The sequence below is a fragment of the Geotrypetes seraphini genome, chromosome 4 (genome assembly GCF_902459505.1).
Source record: "Geotrypetes seraphini chromosome 4, aGeoSer1.1, whole genome shotgun sequence".
NCBI lineage: Eukaryota > Metazoa > Chordata > Amphibia > Gymnophiona > Dermophiidae > Geotrypetes > Geotrypetes seraphini.
In genome coordinates, this window is record NC_047087.1 from 282,514,927 (window position 1) to 282,527,039 (window position 12,113).

General features: G+C 44.4%; 1 protein-coding gene across 1 annotated transcript in view; it reads left to right on the forward strand.

Moving 5' to 3' along the window:
• CRTAC1 (cartilage acidic protein 1) overlaps positions 1–7,809 on the forward strand; it is a 631,767-nt gene extending 623,958 nt beyond the window's left edge. Inside the window, exon 16 of the mRNA XM_033942560.1 lies at positions 7,694–7,809. The gene's annotated coding sequence lies outside the window, so the exon portion shown is untranslated. The remainder of the gene's footprint in view (positions 1–7,693) is intronic.
• The last annotated feature ends 4,304 nt before the right edge of the window (positions 7,810–12,113 follow it).

Genomic DNA, 12,113 nt, shown 5'->3' on the forward strand with positions numbered 1-12,113 from the left:
CAATCCTATTCAACATCTTTATAAGAGACTTGGCAGAAGGGCTTCGAGGTAAAATAACATTATTCGCCGATGACGCCAAACTGAGTAATGTAGTGGGCAAATGCACAACAGACGAAGATTCAGTGCCCGACAACATGATGCACGACCTACTCCTACTGGAGCGATGGTCTAGGACATGGCAACTCAACTTCAATGCCAAAAAATGCAAAGTTATGCACCTGGGCAGCCAGAATCCATGCAAGTCTTATACCCTTAATGGCGAGATCCTAGCAAAAACGGTAGCAGAACGAGACTTGGGGGTAATCGTCAGTGAGGACATGAAGTCTGCCAATCAAGTGGAGCAGGCTTCGTCCAAGGCAAGACAAATCATGGGCTGCATACGAAGGGGTTTCGTCAGTCGTAAGGCGGAAGTCATTATGCCATTGTATAGATCCATGGTGAGGCCCCACCTGGAATACTGTGTGCAATTCTGGAGGCCGCATTATCGCAAGGATGTGCTGAGACTGGAGTCGGTGCAAAGAATGGCCACCCGGATGGTCTCGGGACTCAAGGATCTACCATACGAAAAACGGCTTGACAAATTACAGCTATACTCGCTCGAGGAGCGCAGAGAGAGGGGAGACATGATTGAGACGTTCAAGTATCTTACGGGCCGCATCGAGGCGGAGGAAGATATCTTCTTTTTCAAGGGTCCCACGACAACAAGAGGGCATCCGTTGAAAATCAGGGGCGGGAAACTACGAGGTGACACCAGGAAATTCTTTTTCACTGAAAGAGTGGTTGATCGTTGGAATAGTCTTCCACTACAGGTGATTGAGGCCAGCAGCGTGCCTGATTTTAAGGCCAAATGGGATCGGCACATGGGATCTATTCACAGGGCAAAGGTAGGGGAGGGACATTAAGGTGGGCAGACTAGATGGGCCGTGGGCCCTTATCTGCCGTCTATTTCTATGTTTCTATGTTTCTATGTTCTATGTTTCTATGTCAGCTTGCATAGAGAAACCGCTGATTCCAAGCGTTTACAGAGAAAATCGCTGATTCCCAGCCCTTTCTTCACTGTGTTTTGCCTCTCCTTCAGGAACTGGCCAGGGCTCCCACCATGTTATTCACGGTTTCACCATATTCACGATAGTTTTTAATAGAAAACAGCGAATAACATATGAAAAAGTTATTCGCGGTTTTTCTGTATTCACGGGTCTGTTAATAAGAACATAAGAGTTGCCGCTGCTGGGTCAGACAAGTGGTCCATCATGCCCAGCAGTCCGCTCACGCGGCGGCCCTTATGGTCAAAGACCAGCGCCCTAACTGAGACTAGCCCTACCAGCATACGTCCTTGTTCAGTAGGAACTTGTCTAACATAGTCTTGAATCCCTTAGTCTTGAATCCCCTATTACAGCGAATAAGGAGGGAGAAGTGTATTGTGTTGACAATTTAAGTAGCATGCTGTGCCATACTATGGTATTGTTACTTGAATATTTTACTGCTGCACTTGTCTGTTGCTTATGTTCAACTTTTTGTTGCTGTACACCACCCTAGGTGACTTTTTTTTTACATAGGAAATAAATAAGTCAATTAATTTTACAGTATTTATTTAAGAACATAAGAATTGCCGCTGCTGGGTCAGACCAGTAGTCCATCGTACCCAGCAGTCCACTCCCGTGGCAGCCCCTTGGTCAAAGACCAGTGCCCTATTTGAGTCTAGCCTTATCTGCGTACATTCTTGTTCAGCAGGAATTTGTCTAACTTTGTCTTGAATCCCTGAAGGGTGTTTTCCCCTATAACAGCCTCCGGAAGAGCGTTCCAGTTTTCTACCACTCTCTGGGTGAAGAAGAACTTCCTTACGTTTGTACGGAATCTATCCCCTTTTAATTTTAGAGAGTGCCCTCTCTACCTTGGAGAGGGTGAACAACCTCTATTTATCTACTAAGTCTATTCCCTTCATTATCTTGAATGTTTCGATCATGTCCCCTCTCAGTCTCCTCTTTTCAAGGGAGAAGAGGCCCAGTTTCTCTAATCTCTCAATGCCTTTATGAAGAGATTCACCCAAGGTGGTGTACAGCAGGTACAATTAAATAAATACTCTGCCAGTAACTATATACAGAGGCAGAGTATGGACAGAGTTCACAAGAACATGCATCTATATATATATAAAATCGGAGGTATGTGTGTATGTATGTGTGTGTGTATGTGCCGCGATCACGCAAAAACGGCTTGACCGATTTGAACAAAACTTGGTATGCAGATCCTTCACTACCTGGGATGATATGTTCTGGGGGTCTCGCGGCCCACCTGCACACATGGGCGGAGCTTCAAACAGAAAATCAGATTTCACCCATTCATGTCAATGGAAAAAATGTAAAAAGCTGCCAACGCAAAAACGGCTTGCCCGATTTGAACGAAACTTGGTATGCAGATCCCTCACTACCTGGGGTGATATGTTCTGGGGGTCTCGCGGCCCACCTGCACACATGGGCGGAGCTACAAACAGAAAATCAGATTTTACCCTTTCATGTCAATGGAAAAAATGTAAAAAGCTGCCAACGCAAAAACGGCTTGCCCGATTAGAACGAAACTTGGTATGCAGATCCCTCACTACCTGGGGTGATATGTTCTGGGGGTCTCGCGGCCCACCTGCACACGTGGGCGGAGCTACAAACTGAAAATCAGATTTCACTCATTCATGTCAATGGAAAAAATGTAAAAAGCTGCCAACGCAAAAACGGCTTGCCCGATTAGAACGAAACTTGGTATGCAGATCCCTCACTACCTGGGGTGATATGTTCTGGGGGTCTCGCGGCCCACCTGCACACGTGGGCGGAGCTACAAACTGAAAATCAGATTTCACTCATTCATGTCAATGGAAAAAATGTAAAAAGCTGCCAACGCAAAAACGGCTTGCCCGATTTGAACGAAACTTGGTATGCAGATCCCTCACTACCTAGGGTGATATGTTCTGGGGGTCTCGCGGCCCACCTGCACACGTGGGCGGAGCTACAAACAGAAAATCAGATTTCACCCATTCATGTCAATGGAAAAAATGTATAAAGCTGCCAATGCAAAAACGGCTTGCCCGATTTGAACGAAACTTGGTATGCAGATCCCTCACTACCTGGGGTGATATGTTCTGGGGGTCTCGCGGCCCACCTGCACACGTGCGCGGAGCTACAAACAGAAAATCAGATTTCACCCATTCATGTCAATGGATAAAATGTAAAAAGCTGCCAACGCAAAAACGGCTTGCTTGATTTGAACGAAACTTGGTATGCAGATCCCTCACTACCTGGGGTGATATGTTCTGGAGGTCTCGCGGCCCACCTGCACACGTGGGCGGAGCTACAAACAGAAAATCAGATTTCACCCATTCATGTCAATGGAAAAAATGTAAAAAGCTGCCAACGCAAAAACGGCTTGCCCGATTTGAATGAAACTTGGTATGCAGATCCCTCACTACCTGGGGTGATATGTTCTGGGGGTCTCGTGGCCCACCTGCACATGTGGGCGGAGCTACAAACAGAAAATCTGATTTCACCCATTCATGTCAATGGAAAAAATGTAAAAAGCTGCCATTCTCACAGTAATTCCAACTATAAAACACTTTTTATGACACTATAACCACTAGGGACATCGTTACTATTCTACCACGGACACCATACATATAGAGTTTGTATGTTCTAACTGTGTTTGTAACTGTTTCCTTCATGCACCCCAGTTCATAATGTTATTACATTACATGAGTACTCACATATGCTGAACTAGGAACACAGGTTCCATTCTGACCCGGGAAAAACCTGCATGGAGTTTCTTTTCAACCTGAGTTTCCACATATTTAGTTGTTTAAATCAATACTGAAACTTTTGTTCGGGACAGGGACAAGGTGAAACCGTATTTATCCCACGGATACCACTTATTCCAACATATCTTCCTTTTCAGTTTAAGAGATTGCAAATTCCAGTGAGACTTTCATTCTCTATCACAATCAACAAATCACAGGGACAGACTATTACATACTGTGGAGTGGATATAAGATCCCCCTGTTTTTCCCATGGACAACTCTATGTTGCTTGCTCAAGGGTGGGTTCACCCAAGAATTTATATGTTCTTGCTCCTGGAGGTGAAACTAAAAATGTTGTTTATAATCAAGTTTTGTGTTAGTTGTATTGTATTCATTTTGTCAAATATTTCACATTATAATTTGAATATTGTAATTTTTATAAAGCTGTAAAAAATAATTTCATTCACCACTATAAAGTATCTTTATTTGAATCCATTTACAGTGTTATTGCTATAATTAAATACCCGTGCAACGCCGGGCCATCAGCTAGTAGATTATAAAAATATACTAATCCACAGTAAGTGCATACTTAAAAAAAAATCTAAACATGGAATTTACACCTAGTCCTGGACAGGTGTAAAATCTATGCCTTTAGTATAGTCATTATTTGCAGTTACCTGCTTGTCTTTATTAAATTGACCTACAATAGGTGCCTGAAAATGGATTTACACAAGTCCCCTAATTCATTAACAGGCCACCTATCGTGCAAGTGTGTTTATATAAAGCCAGCACATAATTCTAGATTTAGGCTCCAATTGTGCATATTTGTTTATGGAATACTTATGTGTGTATATGCACACTTATGTGCATATTTGTGAGCTGTACCCTCAGTGGTACTCTATAAAGATACGCGCACAAATGCATTAGTGTGTAAATGCAAAGGGGCAGGGAATTCGCTAGGGAGAAGCATAAGCAGAGCACAAACTGGGATGACATTTATGCCAGCTATAGACCTGGAGTAAGTGGGTGGACCTAAAGATATGCATATTTATGCTGGGAGGTGGAGCGCTCTAATGGTTCGTGCATTGGGCTGAGAACCTGGGAAACTGGATTACATTACCAAAAATATATACAGGATTTGAGAAAGAACCAAATAATCTCACAAAAAACCTCTCTCACAAAAACTTTAAAGAAATTTTAAACAGACTCACTCGGGAGTGACGTCAGACGCTATAAATCAGGAAGCAGTTCTAACTGAGGCCATCTCTGCCGTGGTGAGTGTGAAATTTAAATGCCACAGTAAGTAGCAGTGTTGTGTGGAGAGTGTTAAACCTTCTGTGTGAAATTTCTTCAGCTAATTCTCCCTACTTTTTCTATATATGGGTCCAAAGCCCTGATGCAGCTTGAAGGCGAAACAGTGGCTAGCCTAAAAGGGACCAGTAGAGACAGCGGGAGAGATAATTACCTGCATTTAACACTCAGCTTTCAGTGAGCCCTGCCCTGCCCTGAAGCTTAAGTTAAGTCTTTTGATTTTTTTCAGCACTATTCATTGATTGTCCATCGTTTAAGATCTGTTTCTATGGAGGGCAGGAGGGGGAGATGAGCCTGTGAGGTTAATTCCCTTTCTAGTGAGGTTATTCAAGTTTCACAAGGCACAGAGATCTGAGGCTCCTCCCCTTTCAAAACTAATGAAAATACATTAAGCAGTTAGGAGTTTCTCATAGCAGAACAACACTCCCGAGTGATTCTGTTTAAAATTTATTTAAAGTTTTTGTGAGAAAAGAAACTAGATAACATTCCCATTGCATCTCCTTGTGACCCAGTGGGTAAGTCGCTTAGTTCTCCATTGCCCCAGGTAAAAAAACAGATTGTGAGCCCCATAGGGACAGAGAAAGTACCTGCATGTATTAGGTGCCATCAACTCGTGTTCCAGTCCTAGTGACTTGATAAATTACAGATCTAAAAAGAAATTGGTTTTGTGCTAGTCCAGTAAGGTCCTCCGGTATTATCCCCATGTCAGCTTCCGATATTGAATATCCAGATATGTGTGCTGATCTTAAAGTTATCTGGGCACTGGTTAATATATACTACTTCACCATAGCACTACTACATGTAGTCTTTCTGCCCCTAGTGGACTTGATCTAAGGTGGTGTTGGGTTCGGGGGGGGGGGGTGTGAATTGTACTCAGAGTTGCAAGTGGGAATTGAACCCTGTTCCCCAGGATCTTAGCACACCACATTAAACATTAGGCCTCTCCTCCACTCCAACATTCAGGCTTTTTGTTGTCCTAAATGTGCATACTTAGCAGACCGAATATTGGCATGAACTGGATAAGTTGTGGCTCCACCCAAACTCCGCCCCCATGACTGCTTCTAATCTAACTGGTTAGGGAATGGCCGGATAGTGGTGATACTCATCAGCAGTATCCGTTTAAATGCTACTACATATTGGCAGCTGAACAACTCAGCTGGGTCTGATAGAGCAGGAGCCTCTCCTACCCAGTTAAACCCCTTTGAATATCCAGGGTTAGTTCAACCCCTTGGCTATGAGCAGCTTATAAGCCACTTACCACCATGGGCTAAATCTTATTCCCAGTAGAGAATGACAAGGTGACAAAAATCATCACTGTTCCCGTCCCCACGGGAAACAATCCTGTGTCATTCTTTAGTGTCTATCTCAACCTCAGTCCTTCTACTCCAGCATTCTTCAATGCAAGGCTTGAGATCAGTGGCTTTGCCTATTCATACTCTGATTCTTATTTGAGCCAAGTATAGAATATTGAGGCCATTGTGACATCACTGATGAGGTTGGCTTTTAGGCATCGGTAGAATGAGGCATTAGAACATCACAATCTCAGCTCTGGAATGTTGCTACTCTTTGGGTTTCTGCCAGATACTTGCAACTTGGATTGACCACCGCTGGAAACAGGATACTGGGCTTGATGAACCTTCAGTCTGTCCCAGTATGGCAACGCTTATGATCTAACCATTCTGTGTCATTCTTTAGTGTCTATCTCAACCTCAATCCTTCCACTCCGGCATTCTTCAATTCAAGGCTTGAGGGTCAGTGGTTGTGCCCATTCAGACTCTGACCCAGTATCTCTAACACCCTAACTCAGTGGTTCCCAACCCTGTCCTGGAGGAACACCAGGCCAATCGGGTTTTCAGGCTAGCCCTAATGAATATGCATGAAGCAAATTTGCATGCCTATCACTTCCATCATATGCAAATCTCTCTCATGCATATTCATTAGGGCTAGCCTGAAAACCCGATTGGCCTGGTGTTCCTCCAGGACAGGGTTGGGAATCACTGCCCTAACTTAACACAGAGTGCAACGGCATATAGATATTAATATTTGATATGTCTAGACATAAAGCTGTCAAGACAAAACAGTCGTATCTATGAATGTGTGGCAGAATACTGTGTGTGGCTCATTGGGAAGTGTGAAGAAATTGCTGCAGTTAAGAGGTGAAACTTTTCAGTGTGTAGAAAGATCTGGGCTCCAATAGATTTGCTTTGCCATTAGATCAGGGTTGTCAAAGCCCCTCCTCGAGGGCCGCAATCCAGTCGGGTTTTCAGGATTTCCTCCATGAATATGCATGAGATCTATTTGCATGCACTGCTTTCATTGTATGCTAATAGATCTCATGCATATTCATGGGGGAAATCCTGAAAACCTGACTGGATTGCGGCCCTCGAGGAGGGGACTTTGACACCTATACTCTATAAAGTGGACTGAATTTTGGTCTTTGTTAAAAAGGACTATGTATTGTGTCTTTTAGACCCAGAACTTTGGGAGTGGGGGGTGGTACTTTACTATGTATTTGTTTTTTGGCACCTCAGTTTGTAAAAATAAAAAGTTTAAACAAACCCCCCCCCCCCCCCAAAGATAGGACCATAATTTATTTGTTTTCTTATGCAGGTAGTCCCCGTGTTACAGATGCCCGACTTAATTGCAACTCGTACCTAAGAACGTGGGTGTGGCTTTATTTGATTTCAATGATCAGCATTTCCAGTGACATAGACTCCTACACGTCTCCTGTAGCAGATTCAGGAATGATGCTTGGCCACATTAAGAATAGAGTGTGGTTGTGCATGCTGTACCTTAGAGGGAACACTAGTAGGGACAGTTGGCCCTTTTGTCAGCTGGGAGCAGAGATAAGCAGCAAGAATCCGAAAATCTACAAGTTCTGAGTTACATACAAATCTGACTTAAGAACAGCTTTAAAAAAGTAACTCTTTCTTAACCCGGGAACTGCCTCTACTGCCTGAAAACTATTGAAGTGGTATTTGTTTGCCTCTGGAAGGTTCACAATTTGTACCTGAGGTAAAGGAGGGCTTACCCAAGATCACAAGGAGCTTTAACCCCTGGCTCACAGCCTGCTACTCTGTTAAGCCACTCCACTCTATTTACCACTGCTTCCAGCTTATAACATCAAATGGCAGGCTTGCCATCGCTAGACAAAATAGCAGTGGCCCAGGAACCCCTGCTGCTATAAACACAGTGATGCGGGACTTTTAAACAACCTTGGATCTCCTGCAATCGCAGGGCATACAGAATGAGCTGGAACACCAGACAGCGCAGTTAATAGCTCTGCCAGCTCAGTTAAAGGCACTTGAAGCATGAATGGCCAAACTGAGGAAGTAGGGAGGCAGCTGCTACTGGATAATGTAGCACCAATTGTGAAATTACATAAAGCCTTTGAGGATTTACTGAATAGAAGTAAGTGAAATAATATTCTTACCACTGGTGCTCCCAAGTTGATTTTGGCCCATCACAGGTGGCATATTTAAAGCCAAACTGCTTTTCATAGCTTCTCACTCACCTTAAACCATCATCGGCCTCTTTTCTTCCTTTAAATATACAGCTCCCTCTGTATTCGCAGTTTCGATTATTCACGGTTTTTCATTTGCTGGCTCCGCCCCCCCCAAAATTACCTCATCCATGAGTACAGTAAAGCGTTGCACAGAGAAAATTGCTGCTCCCAACAATCACAGGGAAAAATCACTGCACTTTCTTCACAGGAACAGGTCTGGTTATTTGTGGTTTTATAATTTTATAATATTCTCTAGGGTTTTTAACGGAACACCGCGAATAGCTTATGAGAAAGTTATTCATGATTTTTCAGTATTTGCTGTTCTGTTAATCCCCAGTCACCGCGAATATGGAAGGAGAAGTGTAATAATAATAATAATAATAACAGTTTATATACCGCAGGACCATGAAGTTCTATGCGGTTTACAATGATTAGAAATGTTACAGATTGAGTGAATAAACAAAGTTACAGATTGAATGATGTACCACCTCTGATGGTTCAATAACTTTTGTTGAGTTCCTTATGGATATTTAAAGAAAATGTATGATATATAATTAAAAATAGAAAAAAATTGCACGTACTGTATACACATAAGCATAAGCAGCAGTTACATAATGATTAATTAAGTCCAGCTTAAAAACGATGCTTTTGCAATATGACTGTCCTTTTAAGGATGTTTTAATTGATTACTAGTCCAGTCCCCCTGGATAGGCCAGTTGTTTAGAATAAATACCTAGTCTCTCTTTCCTTTCTTTTTTTTTCCCCTTGAGTGTTCTTTCCTCTCAAATTGTTGTAGTTCTACCCATTCCTTTTGTGTCTGTCTATTTGGTCTAACAGCACAATAATTTGAAAAAAAGGTTTTCTGTGAGAGTATACAACATAAACTTCAAACCAGAAGGTGATCAATATTAGAACCCCTCCTGACACTCTTCACAGCAACTCTTAGAATGCTCAAAAATCCTCAGAAGTATCACCTAGCACTCAAATACAGTGATCCCCCCGCGAATTCGCGGTCGGTGGTTCACGGTCCCGGTCATTCACGGTATTTTCCGATCATGACTGACCGGGCAGCTGGAGAGGCAGGAGAGGGCAGCTGGAGCGCAGGCGAGTGAAGGAAATCACTCGTTGTATGCTACGACCGCCTCTTCCTTTACTAAAGTCAGGCCTCACCAATCAGGAGCTGCATGTCAAAGCAGTGGACTTTCCCATAGGAAGTAAGGGAAACTGCTTTGATTAGTTCCACCTCCTCCCCACCCCCTCCACGAGGCTACCGCCGCTGCTCCATTCTCCCCCCTCCCCCTTGAGGAATCTGACGCTGTTCCAAACCCCTCCCCGCGATCCAGCTTCCCCCCCCCCCGCGAACCAGCATTCCCCCACCGCTCGCGTAACCCCCCCTCCACCGCGATCCTACTTTCCCCCTCCCGAGCAGTCAATGACACCCTTTACCCGACTTGGCACCAGTGCCGGTGCCCGAAGATCCTCCCTCTTCTGGCGCGGCTGGGTGGTGTGTCGGAGATCCTCCTTCTTCTGGGCTGGGCTGGGCTGGACTGGCTTTGAGCATTTGCGCATGCTCAAAGCCTTCTGGTCTCGCTCTCTCCGAGATTGAGAGCGAGACCAGAAGGCTTTGAGCATGAGAGCGAGACCAGAAGGCTTTGAGCATGCGCAAATGCTCAAAGCCAGTCCAGCCCAGCCCAGAAGAAGGAGGATCTCCAACGCACCGCCCAGCCCAGGCCGCGCCAGAAGAGGGAGGATCTTCGGGCACTGGTGCCAAGTCGGGTGAAGGGTGTCATTGACTGCTCGGGGCGGGAAAGTAGGACCGCGGTGGAGGGGGGGCAATGCGAGCGGGGGGGGATGCCGGATCGCTGGGGGGGATGCCGGATCGCCGGAGGGGGGGGGGGCGCTCGTACAGCGAGGCAAGCTCGGTTTACGAGGCACCAAGTTTGCGAATGTTTTGATCGTCTTGCAAAACACTCGCAAACCGGTGCACTCGTGAACCGAGGTATCACTGTATAAGCAAAATATCCGTGGCAGCCTTATTTTAATTTCACCCAAATGGTATAATACTGTATAATCGCATCCTTACCAAGGCAAATGGATGTTTCACTTTTCCCAATATTGCTGCTTTATGGCAACATTTTGTCCAGAAAACTCCTGCTTATTGTGTACTTTTGCTCCTGATTAATATATTGCTATTTCACTTTTAACAGAAGGTTCAGATAGCTTTGCACTGAAGACAGTAGAGCCTCTCTCAGAGAGGCAATGGGACTTCCTCTAACTGGTTATTCATAGATTGTTGCCATAGAGATCTTTCTATGTTTGTATATAATTCTCTCACAGCGTCTCAGCTCCTGTGACACGGTCTTTGCTGTTCATTTTCTCTCACCTCAGGTTGTGAGAATTACGGTGCCCAGTTGCACAAGAAAATCCATCCTGAAGCAATTAGGAATGTGTGTATGAAGCAAATACCGTCCTAAAGAGAAGAGAGACTTCAGCACTTTCTGGCATCTCTGTATTTCACTTGGGTTATTTTTATTGTTTGAGGGCAAAGGAATCCCTCAGGGTTCTGGAAGAGGTGGTATCAGATTTCAATGGCTAACTTCAAGATGTAGCAATGTATATATATATAGCGGTACCTCGGAATCCGAATACCCCAAAACTCGGGCGATTTGGAATCCAAACTTTTTTTTTTTTTTTTTTTCACTTTTGCCCCGGAATCCGAACGCTGCTTTGGAATCCGAACTGCAAGCAGTGCTCAGTCCAAAGCTTCCCCTCTGACGCAGCTTCCTGTTTCCGCCTGGGAGGGAAGCTTTTGGCTGAACACCACTTGCAGCTGCCATTGCTAATCTTGCTGTCTTGCCGCTGGGGATCCCAGTTTTGCTGCCTCTGCTGCTGGGGGTCCTGATCTTGCTGCCTCTGCTGCTGGGGAATCCCGATCTTGCTGGTTCTGCCAGGTAGGCCCAATCTTGCAAAGTTTGTCGAACAAAGAATGGATTAATCCAGTTTCTATTCTTTTCAATGGGAAAAATTGTCATGGAACTCAAACGTTTTGGAACTCGAACGGAGTTCTGGAACGGATTAAGTTCGGATTCCAAGGTGCCACTGTAGTAGCATAGCAAATGTTGGTAGATAAAGACCTGCAGTCTGCCCAACAAGGTGTCCAGAGTCACAAGCGGCACTCTGCGCAGGTTCCACTTTTATGCTTAAACACTGGCATCACAAACAGTGCCACTTGTCAACTTGCCACCTTGCCAACCACATAGAGGCAGTTATAGAATGCAATCTTGGAACATAACACCATGATACCCTAAGAATACCTTCCCATTCCAAAAAATCATATATTCACTATCAACTTTATGCTTTTACCCCAACCCCATAGAGATAGCAGCACCTACAATCATAGCATATACTTTGAATATGATATGATATATGTATACTTAATCCCTATCTTTCTCTTTGATATTTTTGGAGCACAGACTGTACATGAGGGGCTGCTGAAAAGTTCTCAGCCCAACCTACTTCACTAAA